The 18,934-nt window shown below is 47.5% G+C and overlaps 1 protein-coding gene across 1 annotated transcript in view; it reads left to right on the forward strand.

Moving 5' to 3' along the window:
• The first annotated feature begins 3,505 nt into the window (after positions 1–3,505).
• Positions 3,506–18,934, forward strand: part of sertad2b (SERTA domain containing 2b) — a 19,876-nt gene continuing 4,447 nt past the window's right edge. Inside the window, exon 1 of the mRNA XM_028990175.1 lies at positions 3,506–3,734. The gene's annotated coding sequence lies outside the window, so the exon portion shown is untranslated. The remainder of the gene's footprint in view (positions 3,735–18,934) is intronic.

Consider the following 18,934-nt stretch of genomic DNA (forward strand, 5'->3'; position numbering starts at 1 on the left):
ATGCCCTTCAGACGTGCTGTTTGCAGTTTAGGACAACACAAGACACGCTAATTATTAAAACCAGTTATAATTGTCTCACCTGTCAGTCATGGGCTAGAATTTTCCCGTGTTTAGTATTTAGTACCTACCCAAAGGAAGAACAACAGCAGAACTGATGACAGAACCATTTAGGTGGAAGGAAAAGCGGTGCGCCTGGTTCCGTCCCGCAGAAGAGCTGTAGAAAGCATTAATGCTGTCCAAGGTGTCAGAATGCACAATGAGAAGCTGCTAGAAGGCCACATGCCTGCCAGAACTGCAGCAATGAGCATATTAGAAGAAGGTGGCCTGGCCTGATTATGTGTGTGCACCGTGGAGGAGACACTGTATTCATGTCACCCACCGAGATACATAGTCTCCTTCGTGGTGATGGCAGTGGCGCCTTTCAGATAGCAAGAAATCACACAAATGGTTGGAGAACCAGGTCAAACAGCGTAGGGGTGGGTGACATATTCAATTTACTCAATGTAACATTACTCAATGTTACTTTTAAACAGACAGCGTGTACTTCACTTTCGAGGTTCGCATCAACGCATGCAAGGTTTTCCCTGCGGTGTCGTGGTAAGATGATACGGTTGAATTACAATCAACTTGGAATCACTGCTACAACCAACCTGTTCTCCATCTTGGTTTGAGAGCGGTGTTCTGTCGGATTGTCCTACCTTGTCAGAATTTCCCACCGCAGCATATTTTGTACCTGCTAGCTGTACAAATGTGATGTGCAACTTGTTTATATAATAATTATACTATTATACAGTCCATAATCCACAAGTAGTATGTTGTGGTAGCTCAGAAACACCCATCAGATTGTTCTACCACCAGTATGTTACCTGTTTGAAACAGAAGTATTTGGTTCTGTACATACTGTGTTTTCCTTTAATTACTCCAACATAACTTTGAAAACCGTGAGAAGTGTATGGGTTCTATGCTGGGACAAGAGGCGGAGCTGCCCCCTTATATCAAACTTTTACAAGTTGAGAAAGAAAATAATAGATAACCCACAAAACTGAATATGGACAAGATTTACTGCAGCAGCTCTGTTTTCACTGCAGCTATGAGTGTGTAACTGAGCTGCTGGCAAGTTTCTCAGATGGGCATGCACTGTGCAATTTTAGAACCGGTTTTGCACTTGTGCGACAGTTCTTCGAGTCCGGTCGAATCACAGCTTGGTCGTGCTTCAGTGTATGTGATGTACGATCACCGGTTTGTTCCGCTGCGGCGGACGCAAGCAAACCTTTTTAACACGGACTAGCCTACCTATCCTGACTGGAGCAACAGGGAGAAAAGTTATTTGTAAATCATAAATCATGTAAATCAATAAACGGTAAATCATGTGAAGTTTTGTGACCCCCCCCCCTCCCCGTTTCTAAATTGTAGCCATACGCGTGCTCCAAATGGTCAAAGCCGCGTGTTCCGCTTTGTTCAAATTCTGCATATAGCTGACTGGAGGATCCACTTGTTCACTTTCCACCCCAGCAGCTCGCAAAGGCAAAGTTCATACTGTGAGACGCATCTTTTTTTCAACTACGACAACCCTGTTTTAGTTTTGTTCAGGTTGGAAATAGTGAGAAGTTTTTTTCACTTTCCTCCCTGGATTGTCACCTTATCTTGGGGGGTTTGAGGCCTGACAAAGTGCAATTACATGACAAAAAAATATTTTGATTGACACAATTGCAAGTGTCCTTCACGTGAAGTGTCAATTAAACTATTTACTGAAATGCCACCTTGGAGAAGTATTGTTGGAAATTGGTTTAGGCCAAAATCCACAATCCATTACTGCTAACTATATATGTTCTGATTGAAAACACAGTCACTTAGTGATTCCCCGACTGTGATCCGCAGGTCTGAGATATGTGGGCAGGAGCTCACGTAGTTCACAGGAAGAGCCTCTAACAATCACTTTCTTCTCTACAGGGCCACTGGACGCTGAGATGATGTAGAGTTAATATTGTACAGTCCTTATAAGAGAGGTTCTGTAAACAGAAAAGAGTTTGAAACCCACTGGCCACCAGCTACTGGACGTGGCAACGTAGTGACTGCAGGCGGAACGATGCCCAGTTCCCGCCGCTAGAGGACGCCAATGTCGAGGAAAAGAAAGAGTTAATCAGCGGATTTTAACAAAAAGACGTTTACGTTAAAACGGTAAAATGGACAGCAGACATATTTTTTTTCCTACCTTTGAGCTTGAAAAGATCATGTCGGATTGTTCTACTACACTAGGTGGAGTTATTGTGTTGGTTCTAAGACATTTTTTCTCCTTCACTATTCCATTAGGTTTTTTTTCACACTTGGTCTTTCGCTCTTAAAATAACATTATGTAAAATACCGAAATGACTCGAATCTATTAGCACACCCGTGAATCTAAAAGTGTCGTCACAGACCATCTGGTAATATCTGACGTCATTGCTTTCGTATATTTGTGTTTCCACGTGTCTCTTGCAGGCATTGAGACAGAAAATAATATTCCTTGTTGGACCTTGTAAGACGTGGTGCTGTCTAGTTTGCAGTCGCCTAGTCTCTTTTGCACTAGGATCCACTCAAGCAGGCTCTTCCTCCAAACCAACTGTCAGACAAAGATGAATGTGTGAGTGTGTTCTCTAACCCCAGTTTTATCCTTTATGAAAGCCCACTCTATTAACCTCACACACACACACACACACACACACACACGCTCCTACATTTACATTTACAGCATTTATCAGACGCCCCTTATCCAGAGCGACTTACAATCAGTAGTTACAGGGACAGCCCCCCCCCCCCGGAGACACTTAGGGGTAAATTAAGTGGGATTTGAACCTGGGTCTTCTGGTTCACAGGCGAGTGTGTTACCCACTAGGCTACTAGCACCCTACTCCTGCTTGTCCGATCGTATTCATCGCCACCATTATTCCCCGTGGCTGACAGCGAAGGGTCTCAAAGGAGGGGAAATCGCGCCTTGTTTTTCGGGGCACTGGTGCTCCAGCTCGCCATTTCCTGGCCGAGCGGTGGACGGGAAGCGCGCCGGAGCTCGCCACTTTCTTCTCCCTCCTTCCTCCTTCCTCCTGACCGGTTGAAACGAGCGAGCGGCATCGTGCAGGTTTAATGGCTTCCAGATTTCCAGAACCGACGCAGCGAGTTTGGGGCGTCTTTTGACAGCACGTGCGTGTTGGCCGAGTGTGGCTTGCTTTACGATGTACGCCATCTCACACACACACACACACACACACACACACACACACACACACACACACACACACACACACACACACACACACACACACACACACACACACACACACACACACACACACACACACACACACAAAGCGGAGTCGCTTTAAATTACAGGCGGCGGGCGCGCCGGAGTTCCAGCGACTCGCGATCCCATTGGCTGCCGCCTCCCGGAGGGGCGGGGCTCGTCGCCGAAGGCCCGCCCCCGCCCCGAGCCACTGCACAGCCCATCAATCACGTTAAATGTCTTGAACTTGCTACCCGGAGCTCGCAGCTGCCGGCCGTGCCGCGGCCGGGACTTGGCGACGCCGGGACGGGCGCAGATGAGGCGCGGAAGTAAGACGCGGGGCGGCCGCGGCGGATGCTGATGGACGTCTCCGGACGCGCGCCGCGCTCCCCTCCAGTTCCTGTGGCTTGTTTTTAAACGTCGAGTTCATGAGTCGCTACTGATCCCTGATCACACGGACCGGTCGTGTCCGTCGGAGACGGTGAGTTACGGCTCTCTTTACGGTCCCCGCGGCCTGCGGTCGGCCCGTTGTCGTGTGCGTGGAAGGGTGGCCACGGCACCGTGTGCGCGTACCTGTGGGGGGTGTAAAAAGTTGCGGCGCGAACTTCAGATCCGGACTCCGGGCTCCACGACATCTACATTATATAACCGAGTTCTGCAAGAGCGGGGAGATAATGTCCTGATGCCGCCGTCAACGAACCTTAATAACTCATAATGCTCGACGTGTTGTATTTTGAAGTGACAGACTGTAATAAGATTATTAAAAATGATTATGGAACTAATAATCATGCATACACCTCGGCTTTGCAGCCTGGTGTAGGAATACAATATATAATGTAGATGCCAATATCCATATATTTTTTTAAATAAACATTTCTTAGTTTTGTGTCTAGGACGAAAAAGCACATGCCAGCCTTTAAACATGTCCCTCATCCTCGGCGCTGCGCCTGACCTGAGTCCAATGGTCTGCTATCAAATGACTGCGGTCGGGGTTTGTCAATGGCGGATTAGACTGGCACATCTAATTTTGCTGATAATCCAGATTAGGCCGCCGTGTGCCGCGCTGTGTGCTGGGGCCGGAGCTCACGGTGTCTCTGGCCAGTCGTACCGAGGGCAGCCAGGCCGCGCAATTCAGCTTCATTCATTTCGTCTTCTGTGTTGTTGCACAAGGAACAGTTGATATGCAGTGAGTGTGTAATGCGGTCAGTCCATCATTGCCGTTTGCACTGTTTGCATCATTTTAAAAGCAAGTTGGTCGTAACTTTGCACAACCGAATGTTCATTTTATCAATAGAGGGAAAATCTCACTTTTAGGTCCTATTGTGTTTGTGATTTGCTACTCGAGACACTTTAACAGGTTTGATGTTTAGCCATGAATTAAGGTGAACAGCGGCCTTATGGGTAGCGTCCCAGTTGCCTGGGTCCTGCAGTCCACGTGCAGCACATGCTAATTATGCTGACACGCTGCTCGTAGTAGTACTCTGTTTTCAGACACATGTATTAGATTTTTACTCATTCTATTAGTGTAGTACCTCGAGCAACTGAGCAGAAACAAGGGTGTTAACCAGCCGTGTGTTTCTTACGGACGTGAGCTGCTTTATGAACACGAGACTTAAGGTGGAAGTGGCATCTGCGCAAGTGCTTCAGACATGTCACTGTTTTTTGAATTAAAAAAATTCAGAACTTTGCATTCTGAACAGGCCTCGCTGCATTTGTTATCACGGCGAACGTAGCGATCTCTGGCCAGCCGGGGACGTGCACCACGACTTCCAGTCAACTCCTCGCCCTGCACCCCGCTGGTTCTGCTGGTTCCCCTTTTCACTGCCCGTCTGAGTGAGACATCCTTACTGGCAGACGCCACCTTCGCACGCCGCACACATCCTCCTGCCAACAAATATATACATACGCCGTGGACTGAACGCACCACTGACACGTGACTCCGCCTCCTTCTGACGATCCGTCTCTTCCGTCCCTGCGGTCTGTCCATATGTCCGTCTGTCTGTAATAAGAGCATGCATATAGAAGCATGTAGCCTGCGCGCGCGTGTGTGTGTGTGTGTGTGTGTGTGTGTGTGTGTGTGTGCGCCATTGCATGAACATCTGCAGGTTTGCTGTGGAGCTCTCTGCTGGCGGAACAGGTTCCGTGCGGCACAGGCCGCTTCAGGACGAGAGCAAAGTGCAGGCAGGGATCGGGTGTCACTGGTGCAACGGACGTGCCCGTGTAGGCAAGGCTGGGACTCACATGCACCCACACACACACACACACGCGCGCGCACGCGCACATGCACGGCAAGGCCCTCCCTCCCTCCTGCAGTCAGCAGTGCTGCAGCATTAATATTTCATACGCCCACCTTTAGAGGAGGAGACTGGGGCGAGGAGCGGAGAGGAGGAAGGGCCTGAGGGAGAAAAAGTCCGTCAGTTCCAAAGGCACGGCGCTGAGTGGCACAGAGGAGCGAGGCCACTAATACACACATAAACACACAAGCTCACACACACACACACCCTCAGCGGCCTAGATATTTCTCCACAGATACCACTTCAGTGTCCCGTTGCACGCGGTACATGATACAATTCAGCCCCACCAAACACCGTCCCGGAAATGAACAGAGCTAGCGTGTACGTGTGCGCATGAGCCGGTGCAAGTTCCCATCTGTCATTACGCCGTGTGTGTAAACTGTCGCAAGTGGTATTTTAGCGGAGGCAGCCGGGGGGACAACATCTGTGTCAGTTCTAATATACAGGCTGGAAATAAAGCTTCCGCTCGTGTGGAACCTTTCATTAATAACAAATCAACATTTTATATACACACACACACACACACACACACACACACACACACACACACACACACACACACACACATATATATATATATATATATATATATATATATATAAAATGTTGATTATGATTATGTTGTTTTTTATTATATATATGTATTTTACACACACACACACACACACATATATATAAAATCAGAAGGTTTCTGGTTCAAATCCCGATGGTGCAGTAAAGTACCGTCCCCACACACTGCTCCCTGGGCGCCTGTCATGGGTGATGGTTAAATGCAGATAACACAATTTGTTGTGTGCACCGTGTGCTGTGCTGCAGTGTGTCACAATGACAATCACTTTCATATAACTGTTCACAGCACGCGTCAGTGAATCAACCCCCCTGTGAAAAGGAATTAGTGTATTCCTGGTGTAATGCGCAGTGATCAGAGTGTTATTCTGCTGTGTAATGGATAGTGTTGGAGGCTCCATCCATTTCCTTTGCTCGCCTAATTTCCTCTCTGGCTGTGGTATCACTGCCCTCATGTGTGCAGAAGTAATGAGCAGGGGAATTCTGATGAATAAGCACCTGAGCGCCATGCTGCTAGCTAGAATAGATATTAGATTGTTATTGCAGGAAGCTGAGTTCTTATACATGGTATAATACAAAATATATATTTATCCCTAACCGTAGTTAACGATTTTAGGACTGCAACAGGTCACTGAATAAAGGGATTTTGAGCTCTGTGCATCAGAGCCATTTGCTTTGTAAAGGAGCCTCTGAAAGTGCCATGTTTCCTGCTCTCCATCTCTACGTGTGCCGAATTGTTTATGCTCAATAATTCATGTTCAGAAAGACAAATTATTTGTCTTGGAGGACAGTGATCAGGGAGCCTGCGCCATGCAACATTGCCCACTGTACGAAGGTTCAGAGGGCCAAACTTATGGACCTGGCGGTACCTCCATAAATTATTCTAAAACTTAACAGGGCCGTGGTGATACGATACTGGACAGACAATAAATCGTTCAATTGGCAGCAAGGTACATATTTGCATAGTTGAAGACACACGGTGAACCTGGTGAAGATGCTTGTGCTTCATAAATACATGAAGTGAAATGTCTAATTTCATGGCTTCATTAACAATAAAAAAAAGTCAAAAACAAGATGTTTCACAAAAGAAACCTAGAATTGCACCACTTCCTTTTGGTGTAAATACACCATATACTGTGTTATTGCCATCTCTCAATCCCAATGTATAAACTCTTTACTAAGGATATAATACAATTGCTATTGCCAATTCTCCATGTACAGCTTTTATCATACGCCCTTGTCCAGAGTGACTTGAAATCAGTAGTTACAGGGACAGTCCCCCTTGAGACACTCAGGGTTAAGTGACTTGCTCAGGGCACTAGGCTTCTACCACTACAGTAATCATTCTACTAAACAATTACTACCTATGGTTTATTACAGTTAGTGGTGGCCTGGTATGTATGTAACCATTTTTAGCATAATTACTTGAGAAAATATATTTAGGAATGGCATTTTACTGAATGTATATTATTCTATAAGTTTATTTGTTCAATTGAGTTATGTTGAATAGCAGTTGTGCATTTGATGCTTACTACAAAAGTGACTGGGCAACATTTTTTTTTTTAATCTCTGGGTACCTTCACTGGTCTGTTTAGTTGTCCGGTGACTAATAGAATTTATTGGGGGCCACAGCTGCTGAGCCACATCTGGGGCGGAGCCCCAAAAATGATGTGTGGCAGGTCCTGGGCGAACAGTCACGGCAGCCAGTCCGCTCCTGCTCAGTCCGCTCGGCTGCTCACCCCCTCATTATGGCAGTGGTGCGGAGCACAGAAAAGCTCCACCCGCGTTATAAAGCTGTCCATTATCACCCGACGCTGTCCAGGCTCCCCCAAATCGCTGCCCTGCCATTTTTTGGGGGGGAGAACGGTCAGGAAAAGAGGTTCCTGGAACCGGATATTTAAAGTGTAACTATTTTGATGTGGCGCGGTTTACACGTTAATGTTTACTGCCACGTTTTTGGCTCTGTTGCTGTCCCCGTATTATTACTTAAAACAAGTCTCACTTACCGATGCAAGCCGTGAAAAGGTTAGAGAAGAAGAGTAAATGTCGGCATCGGTTGCCGCTTTCGTGGAGGCGGTGTTTGTGATATGACCTGAGCATTAGGTTTTGTCTGTGTGCCGTTGGACCATTCTGTCTCTTGTATGGCTGCGGCGTGGTGGGGACAGGTGCTTGCCGTACGCGACAGACAGGGAGAGGCTGAACCTGAGGTGCTGACATGTGACCACGTCCCTCTGTGTGGACACACAGCATCACCCGCGGGCAGAGTTCTTTACAGGGTACCCTCCTGTACCCATTGTCTGGGTGTCTGTGCCGAGACATACCGTCCCTCCGGCCAGTCCTGGATCTTGCCTAGAGGAATAAAAGCGGGACATGAAGACAGGCAGGGGATGTTGACCTCCCATCAGTTGGCTTTGGGAGGTGTGGGGACATGTTCTGCCACCTTAACACTGCTTACTGTCTGTCTGTAGGTCTCCTCTTTGTGCTTGAGGTCAATATCTGTCTGAGTGTCTTCCTGTCTGTAGGAGTTTCTAGCTCATCGTTCAAAGTTCATGGTGAAATCTGGTTTCGTTTTATTCAGCTTCTCACGATTATGTCTCAGTTTCGGTGTAAAAGAGTCTGCACAAAGCATCAGTTACACATTACAAGCGCACATCTGTAAGCAAAAATATAATGTCATATTCTGAGTGTACATTTTCCCCTGTCGTACCCTCAGGCTGGGGCACAGAGTTTGGATTCTGGGAAAACTGTGCCAAATTGTGGAGAAAAAAAAAATCTGTCAGAAGGACTTTAATGCCAGTAAATCCTTAATTATTTGTTAGTGTCGAGGGAACATAAAGTTCCCATTTTCCTGCGCCATTTGTGCTCCCGTTTTGACAGAGTGCCTGAACACTGTTACTTCAAGCTATATATTTTGCCAAACAAATGTGGACAAAGGCACTTTGTCTAGCATGTCTGTGGGTGGGTGTGTGAGAGAGAGAAGGGGTAGCCCCGGTCACGGGGCAGGGGCGGGGGCATTGGGGATGATGATGGTGAGGAGGAGGCGATGAGGCCTGGGACGTTGTGTGTGTGTGTGTGTGGGGGGGGGGGGGGGTCCGTGTGCTTTTGTTTCGTTCTCGGTTGCTGAGTGATGGGGACCGAGGCCTGGGGAACAGCTGTGAGGGCTGAAGCTTTTCACCTCCCCTCGGCTGGAGAAACCCCGCAGGCTCAGCGCTGATCCAGCAGCACGCTGACCGCTCAGCTGCTTCTCCTCCGCACTGGGCTACCGAGGGAGGGGGAATGGGGAGGGGTCCCTTAAAGGCTCTGGCTGGTCGGAGGGAGGGAAAGCGTAGATAGAACGACGTGAGGGTAAAGTCATCATTGTAAATGAATCCCAGTTCACTCCCGCCACAAATGGTTAGGGTCCTCCTTGGGATCACTGGCAGATGCGGCGGCCGTAGCACAGACCCCGCTTCAGAGGGCCAGAAGCCGGGAAGTGACGGAGCAAGACGGCTGCCCATGGACGAGAAGAGAGGACTGCCCCAGTTCTTAATGGGGACAGAAAGCAGCTGTTTCTGTACCAGCACGGGTTGAGGCCACAGCCGGTGACAGAGATGTCTGAAGTAGGCTGACCTGAGGATGAATGTTACACAAGTGCAGTCGAACGTTCCGTACCAATGCCGAACCAACTCTGCATTTTGGTGAGATGTATTTAGTAGTGCACTTTGTTGCGCTTTAATAACCATGCATCTTACACGAATCCAGTCTGGGGGGCACAGCCGGTTGAAATGCGTGCTGGTCATTTTCACAGAGTCCAGCCGTAAAAAGTCTTGTTGGGCACCAATTGGACAAAATGTGTTGCTGCGTCTCCAGGAAACCGTACCACACTGTGGAAAAACGACTCTCGGGGATACAATGTAAGTTACTGTTGGACCCCAGTATACTAATTGGACTCGAGAACACAGAGCGGGTCATTGTGCCGCAGTCTGTCTCTTATGCAAGGCCCCGCAGAATAGTGTTGTTGTAAGATGCATTGGCGCACCGGCAGCTGTTGGTGACGCCCTGTCTGTTGGTCTAGCCTGATGTTGTTGGGGGGGGGGGTTATTACTATGGAGTGGCGAGGCTGGTGGGTTGTGGGGCAGCAGGCACGGTGGATGCACTCGCCGCAGGGGTCCCCCTCCCTCTTGCGGGCAGTGTGCACGCACAAACAGCACCCCTTGTCATGCCAGGGCTGCTCAACTCAACTGCCGTCTGTGGTGCTGCCAGGCGCACCCTTGGGCAGCACGTGCCAACCTGATGGGAGAAGTGGGCAGAAGGAGACGCTTTAATCTCGTCTTTAAGGTTATTTTGTTCGCCCATTTTATATTCAAATATCAAAATAGTATAGTTTGTTTCAATATTTAAGTCACTATGAAGTTTTCTGTATTTACAAATGCTCTGCATTGCACAAAACATATCTCTGTACAGAGGAAACATTAAGTGCCTAATGTATGTCATTATCGGACATAAATGCAAGGAACTCCTGTTGATTATTAGATGTAGCTTTGCTTTCCTCCTAGATGTCACCAATGATAAGATGTGAATTGTGATGTTGTAATACATGCTTACATCGTTAATTATGTCTCAAATCTTGTACCACTCAAAGTTTGTTCGTGTCACAGTAATGTACAAGCAAGCATCCCTCTCATGATCAAAAACATTTTTTGTATTGGTTCTAGCATCAAAGCAGGGGATGCTGAACCTGAATAGACACCAAGTGACCTGGAGGGATTAATTAAGAGAATTGAGAGTTATTTGAGGACATTTCTGAGCAATATCTTGAATTGTAGCACCCATAAATGGTAGTGCCATGTTGGAAAGGACCAAGGCTAGTTCAGCATTAGTCCCGCCCACTTTGGTGGTTCAGACGGGATGTGCCCAAATTAAATAAATAGTGAAAAATTTCAATATGACCAATTTAATTATGTTGTAATTTCATTATTTTAAATAACTAATCACACACTTTATTATTTAATTATTGTTGTAATTATTTTTATACATTTTGGAGCTCCATAGATAGATGGCTTATACTGGGGTGACGACAGTCAGCATTTATATAAAATTTATGTTCTGTCTAATAAAATAGAAGACAGGTAATTTTACATTTACGGCATTTATCAGACGCCCTTATCCAGAGCGACTTACAATCAGTAGTTACAGGGACAGTCCCCCCCTGGAGACACTCAGGATTAAGTGTCTTGTTCAGGGACACAATGGTAGTAAGTGGGGTTTGAACCCGGGTCTTCTGGTTCACAGGCAAGTGTGTTACCCACTAGGCTACTACCACCCCATAGGTAACACAATACAGTAATTGTACTGTACAGTAATTGTGCTCTGTGCAGTGACCTTGGCTGACCCGTTTTTCTAATTCTCTGATGTGATTTTTGAAGGAATTTTTGCATCTACAGAGAGCAAAGAAAGGTTTTGCCCGGAGTGAAAGTTTTCCTCAGAAAAGAGAGCGGTACGGACGGTCTGTCCTGCAGAATGCATTTTTCATTAGGCGCAGCCCAGAAGACTGAGGTGTCTTTCACATTGGTATGATTGATGTTCTGAGTGACCTCTGGCTCTACATTCTCCTGGACGGAGCTCTACAGGGCCGGCGGGGGAAAGAGACAAATGGTGCAGTGTTTTACCAAGCAACTTGAAATAACTCGAATGGCAAACCACAAAATGCCAAAAATTTAAAACAGAGCGAGTGTGAGACAGAGAGGGAAAACAGTAGACAAATTGAAATCAACATTCAAGACATTCCAGTGGAGCCCACAGTTTGGAGACATTACAGATTTTTAACGAGGAGGTGCTGGCTTCCAGGGGCACGAGATGCCGAAATTGATTTCTTTTCATCTTGCTTGTTTTTCTCTCAGATCCCTGGTTCTTTTTTCTTCACACATGTCCACATGTTCACACGCGTCAAGCCTGGCCCGCTCTGCTGCGGCTGGTGCAGAAGCTTAGCAGGGGGGAGGCTTGCAGCTCCGCGCAGATATTGCAGTGTAGATCAGTCAAAAACTTGCTGGATTGCGGGATAAGCAAAATCAGATATGCTTCGGCCCGGGCCAGAGGAGGAAAACTCTTTCCCAGCCTGGAGGAAAGGTCAGTGTCCAGAATGGAGGAATGCGCATTGAACAGGTCAGCTGGTGAGCAGAAACTACACGCCAGCCAGACTGATCGCGAAGAGCCTCTGTGCGCTTAATTGTTTTCGCCTAGTTCCGTCCTAGTGGGCCCTACTTTCAAACCGGTGCTGAGGACACTGCGACCAACTGAACGTGGAGCTTGTTCGTTAGTGTATGGCCAAAGGGTTCAGAAATACGGCTAAAACAATAAAGAAGTGCTTGGCAGTTGTCTGTATCTTCAAGTGAAGAGGACTGCCCATTTTGTTTGGCCGTACACTAGGAAACAAGCCGCGCACGTAGCGTGAAGCAGTGCGCTCGGTGCTATTTTTTTTATATTGTTTTTTATTGACTGGTGCTTGCCGTTCAAGGACTGTGGAGGGCAATTTGTTTAGTTGAGAAAAGCCGCATCTGTGCACATCCAGACTCACAACCTCAAATGATTTGTGCAGAAGTCGTGCCTTCTAATTTCATACTTTTGACTTTGAATCTTGTCGGTCCTTTTCTCTGTGGCAACAGTACTTAATGAGACACCTACTCTCTGATGACTGCTTAAAGTTAAAGTTAAAGCCGGAACTTTGTCTGTCTTCTTTCATATGAAACTTTTTTTTTTTTCAGCCATTGAAAAAAGGACTCTCAATAAACCGTACCAAAGGTTTTTTTTTTTTTTTTTTTTCCCAAGTTGTTCTGGAACTTTGGCCAGGAGGCCTGAAATGAAAAGGGAAAACAGTGTGATGAATGGAGGGCTGTCATATAAGGAGTCCACTTCCAAAACCACAGCCATTACTGTCTTGGTTTTAGTCCAGCTGGGATCGGGTGTGTATGTATTTGTGTGTGGAGGTACGGCTTTGAGGTGGGGTGGGGGGTATGTATGGAAGAGAGATCTCCAAACCTTGTGCTAAATCAATATTGTTCTGCGTGATTCCATGACGACGGGATTAAACAACAGCGCTTGTTCTCCGAGTTAAGCTCTCGGGGTTTCTGGCGGTGCAGGCACCACTATGTCTCTGTGTGTAATGCACTCCAGCGGTTTACAGGCCAAATCCACAATGCCGGGGGGGGGGCCTATAAAAGGATCACTGTGATAAATGTCATGGGGGTTTTTTGGCCATTATTGTGTTAATGACGGTGTTGCCGCCATTACCGGACGCTGGGCTTCTTTTAGAATTACTTATTCATCACTTTTGCACAGTTACGAAAGCCTGGTACGAGATTCGCGCCCTTGTCCTCCTCCGTCTGTAATGTGGCGGCGACCAGCTTTGAGCCTCCACACGCGTCCACGCACCCTGCCAGATCCCTCCGATTGTTTCCAGTTGCTGTGAAGTGTTGAGTCATCGTGGCTCTGATGGTGAACTGGTTACCAACGGGGGCCTTGAGCTTCCCTGCTCGCACTCGCACACTCTCTCACGGAGCTCTGATAGGAGGGTGCTTAGTGCTCAAGGTACATTTAATACCCCGGGAACATGTCTTTGCAGAGATAAGACCGGAGTTGTTGCACTTCGGCCCTCTCTCATGTGACCCCTGCCCTCAGCTGTGGTGAGGAAGGGAGCCTTTTGTGCAGATATTTGTGTGTGTGTGCTGTATATGTGATACATGATCCTGACTAATGCGATGGGCCAGTGTGTGTGGGTGTGTGTGTGTGTGTGAGTGTTTTACAGGTTAATATTCTGCCAGCCTTACGTCTTGATTCTTGAGATGAAATGATGGCTGTAAAGGGGGCGTGTATGTGAATGTCTGGCTAAATGTGCGTGTTGGAGGAAAAATCATGTACATATTTTGAACATGTGCATGTATGTGTATGTGTGTGTGTGTGTGTTTGTAAAGGAAGAGCGCTATATATTTGGTGATGTGTGCATGTGTAATTTGAATTACGGGCCCTATTTTTGTGGTTCTATAAGCACAACACATTGGGAGGAATCTGTATCATGAAGAGACCTTTCTGTTAGCATGTAATCATTTCTGCGACCCATAGGATGACATTTAATGATGTTTTTATGAACTAAGTTTAAATTGGGATGAGTCAATGTGGAATATTGACAGCTCTCATATGCCATGCATTCTCATTCTGGACAATTTATCCTGGACATCACAAATGTGATCTCTCTGGCAGACATCTGGAGACCACTACCAAGACAAATATGTAGATTGTATAAAGATATATAAGAAAAGTCTTTCTGGATTACATGGCAATTAGTCTGATGTACACAACAATGTAAATATGTGTGTGTGATTGCGTGAGAGTAGACACATAGAAGGAGGTTGGGGTGTGCATTGGCAAGGATCTCACTACGTGGGTCACGATACGATTATATCATGATATATTGTGATATTGTACATATTGCAATATTCAACAGTTCACCGAAAATGTAAAAAGAGATGCTTTGTGCAATCTGTGTGGATCACATTACATTAATATTTCAGATAAATTTGAGACTAAATTTATATACAAAAAAAATCACTGTTATATGTCCCTGTATTGATACAATATCACCACGTAAAATATCACAATGTATTGCCGTATCGATATTTTCAAACAGCCCTTGGAGGAGGTGTGTGTTCAGCAGGGTGGAACAGTGGGCAGTGGGAAAGTGGGCAGCTGGGCTCGTTTCTTCCACACATCATCCTACTTCTCACCAGCTCAGGAAAGTGTGTCACGCTCGCCCCGGTGCCCTGGCACCGTGACTATCCCACCAACGCGCACAGGAGGGGGGGGGGGCAAATAAATAAAAGATTACATTTTAAAAAGCTCAAATCAGCGTCATATTTCAAAGCCACTTTAACTCCTCACCTCCCAGTGCCCGGAGTCTCGAGTGGCAGGTAATGAAATATAAATTCAGCAATGGGTCTCTATTAATTACGGCATTAAAATGAGGGAACATGCTCACACACCCCCCTGCTGATGGGTGGCTGCATGGCTAATGAGCCAAATTAGATAATGGGGGGAGTGAAGGGAGGTAGAGGCGTGCCAAGAACCCTTGCTGGAGAGGGAGGGAGGGAGAGAGAGTGAGAGAGAGAGAGAGAGAGAGAAGGGGGGGCACGGCCCCGCCATGCCTGGCACCACACCGCCGTGCATCTCTACAGTGTGCCCTGAAGAGCCCTGTAATTAAGAGCACTATAATCAAGCAGCCTCTTTGTCTGCGCGACTGTGTGGTTTATAATAGACCTGACGGAGGGGAGGCGGTATCGTTTTTCACTGCCCTGGCCGATATAAATACAGCAAATCTGTTGCCACACAATGGCAGAGAGTGCGTGTTTTTTCCACTCGTGGATATTGAACATTAAACCTCAGGCCCAGGCACCTGCTCAGAGCTGGGACGCGGGACCATCATCGTAGCAGGTATCTTTCAACACTTGTGCAAGTTTAGTGAGTGGCATTACACAGACACCACGATGCGCTTTTTTTTTTTTTTTTTTCCACGGCGAATCATGCTGTGATGATTCACCCCCTGCGAGTGATTACCCACGCAAAGTGCGTGCATACGCTCCGCTTATTACTCAGCTGCTGACTCACGCGTTGGGGGCTTCTGTGGGGGTAGAGCAAATGATCACGTCCCCACTTTGACGCGCTTTAGACGAAGATCCAACGTTTTAATGGTGGTTATGTGACCGGCGGAGAAGACAAAAATTGAGGTGCGTCAAGCAGGCAGAGAAAGAAACAGAGATGGACAGAAAAAATAACGGGGAATGGAGGGGTGGACGGGACAAGGGCGAGGGGAGGGGAGGGACAAGGGCTGTGGCTTCTGGGGTGGGAACAAAGGGGATGTTGTGGATGCCGCCCAGCAGCCTGCTTCGCTTAGTCCTGCCCCGGCTGCTCACTGAGCCATTTCCTGTTTTTGACCTGAAAAAGCTCGATTTAGAAGCGGCGCTCAGCTCTCCATTCATGACAATGCGGCGGTGGGGGAGGCTCTTTCTGAGCCGCGCACCTTACGAGTCTGAGACGTCACCTCAAAGCGAATGTTATACGGACATATTTTGGTTTTTTTTACATATTTGACCATAAAAGTCATCTTGCTTGATTATCTTTGGTTTCTTTGTTCAGCCATCTCAGTTTAGTGTGTCAGTGTCAAGTTACTCCTGTGACGTCTGTTGACATGCGGGACGTGCAGGCACCTTAATACGACTCTGACGCCTGCATGAAGTCCGAACAGCCAGCGCGTGTTTTTATTCCGTCTCAGTTTCCCTGCACAGGGGGCTGCCGGGCCACGGGAGCCGGCTGGCTCTCCCGCCGCCTGCCCTAAATCTGGGCGAGCCGCAGCCTTAAAATAGGCGAAGCCCTCGGCGAATCGCCACGCCCCGCTGGCAGACGCGCAGGCCGGGGCTGTCCTTGAGTCACACCTATTCTTTCCACGGAAACCTTCGCTGGCGGAAGTGCAAAATGCATTAATGTACCAAAAAAAAAAAAAAAAACCCCGACGACAAGAAGTGCTGATTTTCACCGATCTCTGCCGAACGCTTTCATCCAATAATGCCTCAGCCGAAATGGGGTAGATACAAATGGGGTAGATACACCTGATTAAATGTGGGTGAAACAGTACCAGTGACATTTACGGGAGGGAGCCAGATCTCAGTAGCCGCTGGAATAGATGCGACGGCTCATACCGGTTTCCCTCTCTCTGGCCTTCAAGCTGTTACATGTCATTTACATTTACAGCATTTACCAGACGCCCTTATCCAGAGTGACTTACAATCAGTAGTTACAGGGACAGTCCCCCCCTGGAGACACTCAGGGTTAAGTGTCCTGCTCAGGGACACAATGGTAGTAAGTGGGATTCGAACCTGGGTCTTCTGGTTCACAGGCGAGTGTGTTACCCACTAGGCTACTACCACCCTACATGTCACTACCGAAGGGGTCCTGAGCGATGTCGCAAGCCGCTGCTCCTCCAGCCCAGCTTCCCGCCCAACCGTATGATTCGGTGTTGCGCAGGTAATTCACCGAACGAAGCTGCTGTTTTTTTTTTTTTATATATAATTTTCATAATGACGCTGTCCTTGTGGAGTCACGGGGCTACAAATCCCCGGAGCAACATGTACCGCTTTAATAAATGAATGCAATTAAACGGAATCGCCTATCCAGATGCACACGGAATTCCCGCAGCGTCCCGACCAGCAGACCGTGTTTAATTGTATTTTTTAAACACCGCATTAGCTTGATTTGCTTTGCCGAGAGAAATTAGTTCGGCCATTAAACCGTCCGCCATCCCCTCGCCCACCTCTGTCCTCTCTCTCTCTTCCGATTGCCGTCAGTTCGTTGGAACATTCAGACCTGCCACCGCCCGGCATACGGTGACCCCGGCTGGCGTCAGGTGACCCCGCCGGCTCAAGGGGCCACTTGCATGCCAGGCTGCCGCTTGTACGGTAAGCGGGCAAGTGTTCGGCGTCACGATGAAGCAAGTGCTGCGTGTGTCCCCACCGTCTGCTCGGCGGAGCCTGCGGTTAACCGCCGGCCCGACGGAACGTGTGTTCGCGACCTGGTAGAAAACACGCGGTCGGCGTTCCGGTTAGTGGTGGCGCTGAATCCATGTAAAGCGCATGGAACAAATAGCGAACCTTCACACATATTTGCTTTGGCCAAATCTTTTCAGGATTGTCGGTATATGGGAGGAGTAGAGAGTATGGGGAAGAGTGCCGAGAACCGAGCTGGGATATGTGTGCGGTTAGACAGGTTGCGGGTAGTGAAGGTTTACTGGTTGATGTGTTGAGGGGTTGCATGAGGGGGAAAGTGAATGGTTATCGGCATTATGAAGGATATAAAACAGAAATCCAGTATGACTAGTAAATAAGGGGCAGTGATTGGCCTCGCGGTTAAGGAAGCGGACTCTTCATCGGAAGGTTGCCAGTTCGAATCCCGTGCCGCCAAGGTGCCACTGAGCAAAGCACCGTCCCCACACACTGCTCCCCGGGCACTCAGGGTTATGGGTTAAATGCAGAGGGCACATTTTGTTGTGTCGCCGTGTGCTGTGTATGCTGTGCATCACAATGACGATCACTTCGCTTTCACTTTAAACATACAATGCGTTTGCATGGTTACATGTCACATCATGTTGGCATCTGAGAGATCACAGTGGTACACGTAAGGAGACTTGCAGGTCACAGGCTCACTAGTACAATACAACAGGTATTACACAGGCAAGGTTCCAGGAAGGACAGACGTTCTAACACTGCACACCTGCACGTGCATGGCTCACACCGCTGAAATAGGTGGCCAGTGCACTGCCGATAACCACGGAGGGGTGGAGCCATTCCCGCCAGCGTCTGGGAACAGTACGCGGGCAAAGAAAATTCATTTAAAACTTCCGGAACTGACTGCATTTAAAACTTTATATTAGCTATACTATACTAAACATTACTTGAGAAAAGGGGGCTAGTCTTGTATTTATAATCATTTTATATACAGTCCCGTATGTATATCACGTATATTAATTTAATATATACAGATGGACTATTGTGTATACTAAAATGATACATGCAAAAAAAAATTGTGTGTGTGTGTGTGTGTATATGCCTAGTGTTACACCACAAGAAGTAACATAAACAAGGGCAGTGGTGGCCTGGAAGAGGAGGTAGTCTCGTGACCACAAAGTCCCTGAATCAAATTGACTCCTTTTTTCAGGGTTCAAAGAGTTTATTTGTCACTTGCATGGTTATACAAGGGAAAGGAAGTGAACCCTGTAATCAGAAGGTTGCCCGTTCGAGTCCCG

Source organism: Denticeps clupeoides, chromosome 8 (genome assembly GCF_900700375.1).
Source record: "Denticeps clupeoides chromosome 8, fDenClu1.1, whole genome shotgun sequence".
NCBI lineage: Eukaryota > Metazoa > Chordata > Actinopteri > Clupeiformes > Denticipitidae > Denticeps > Denticeps clupeoides.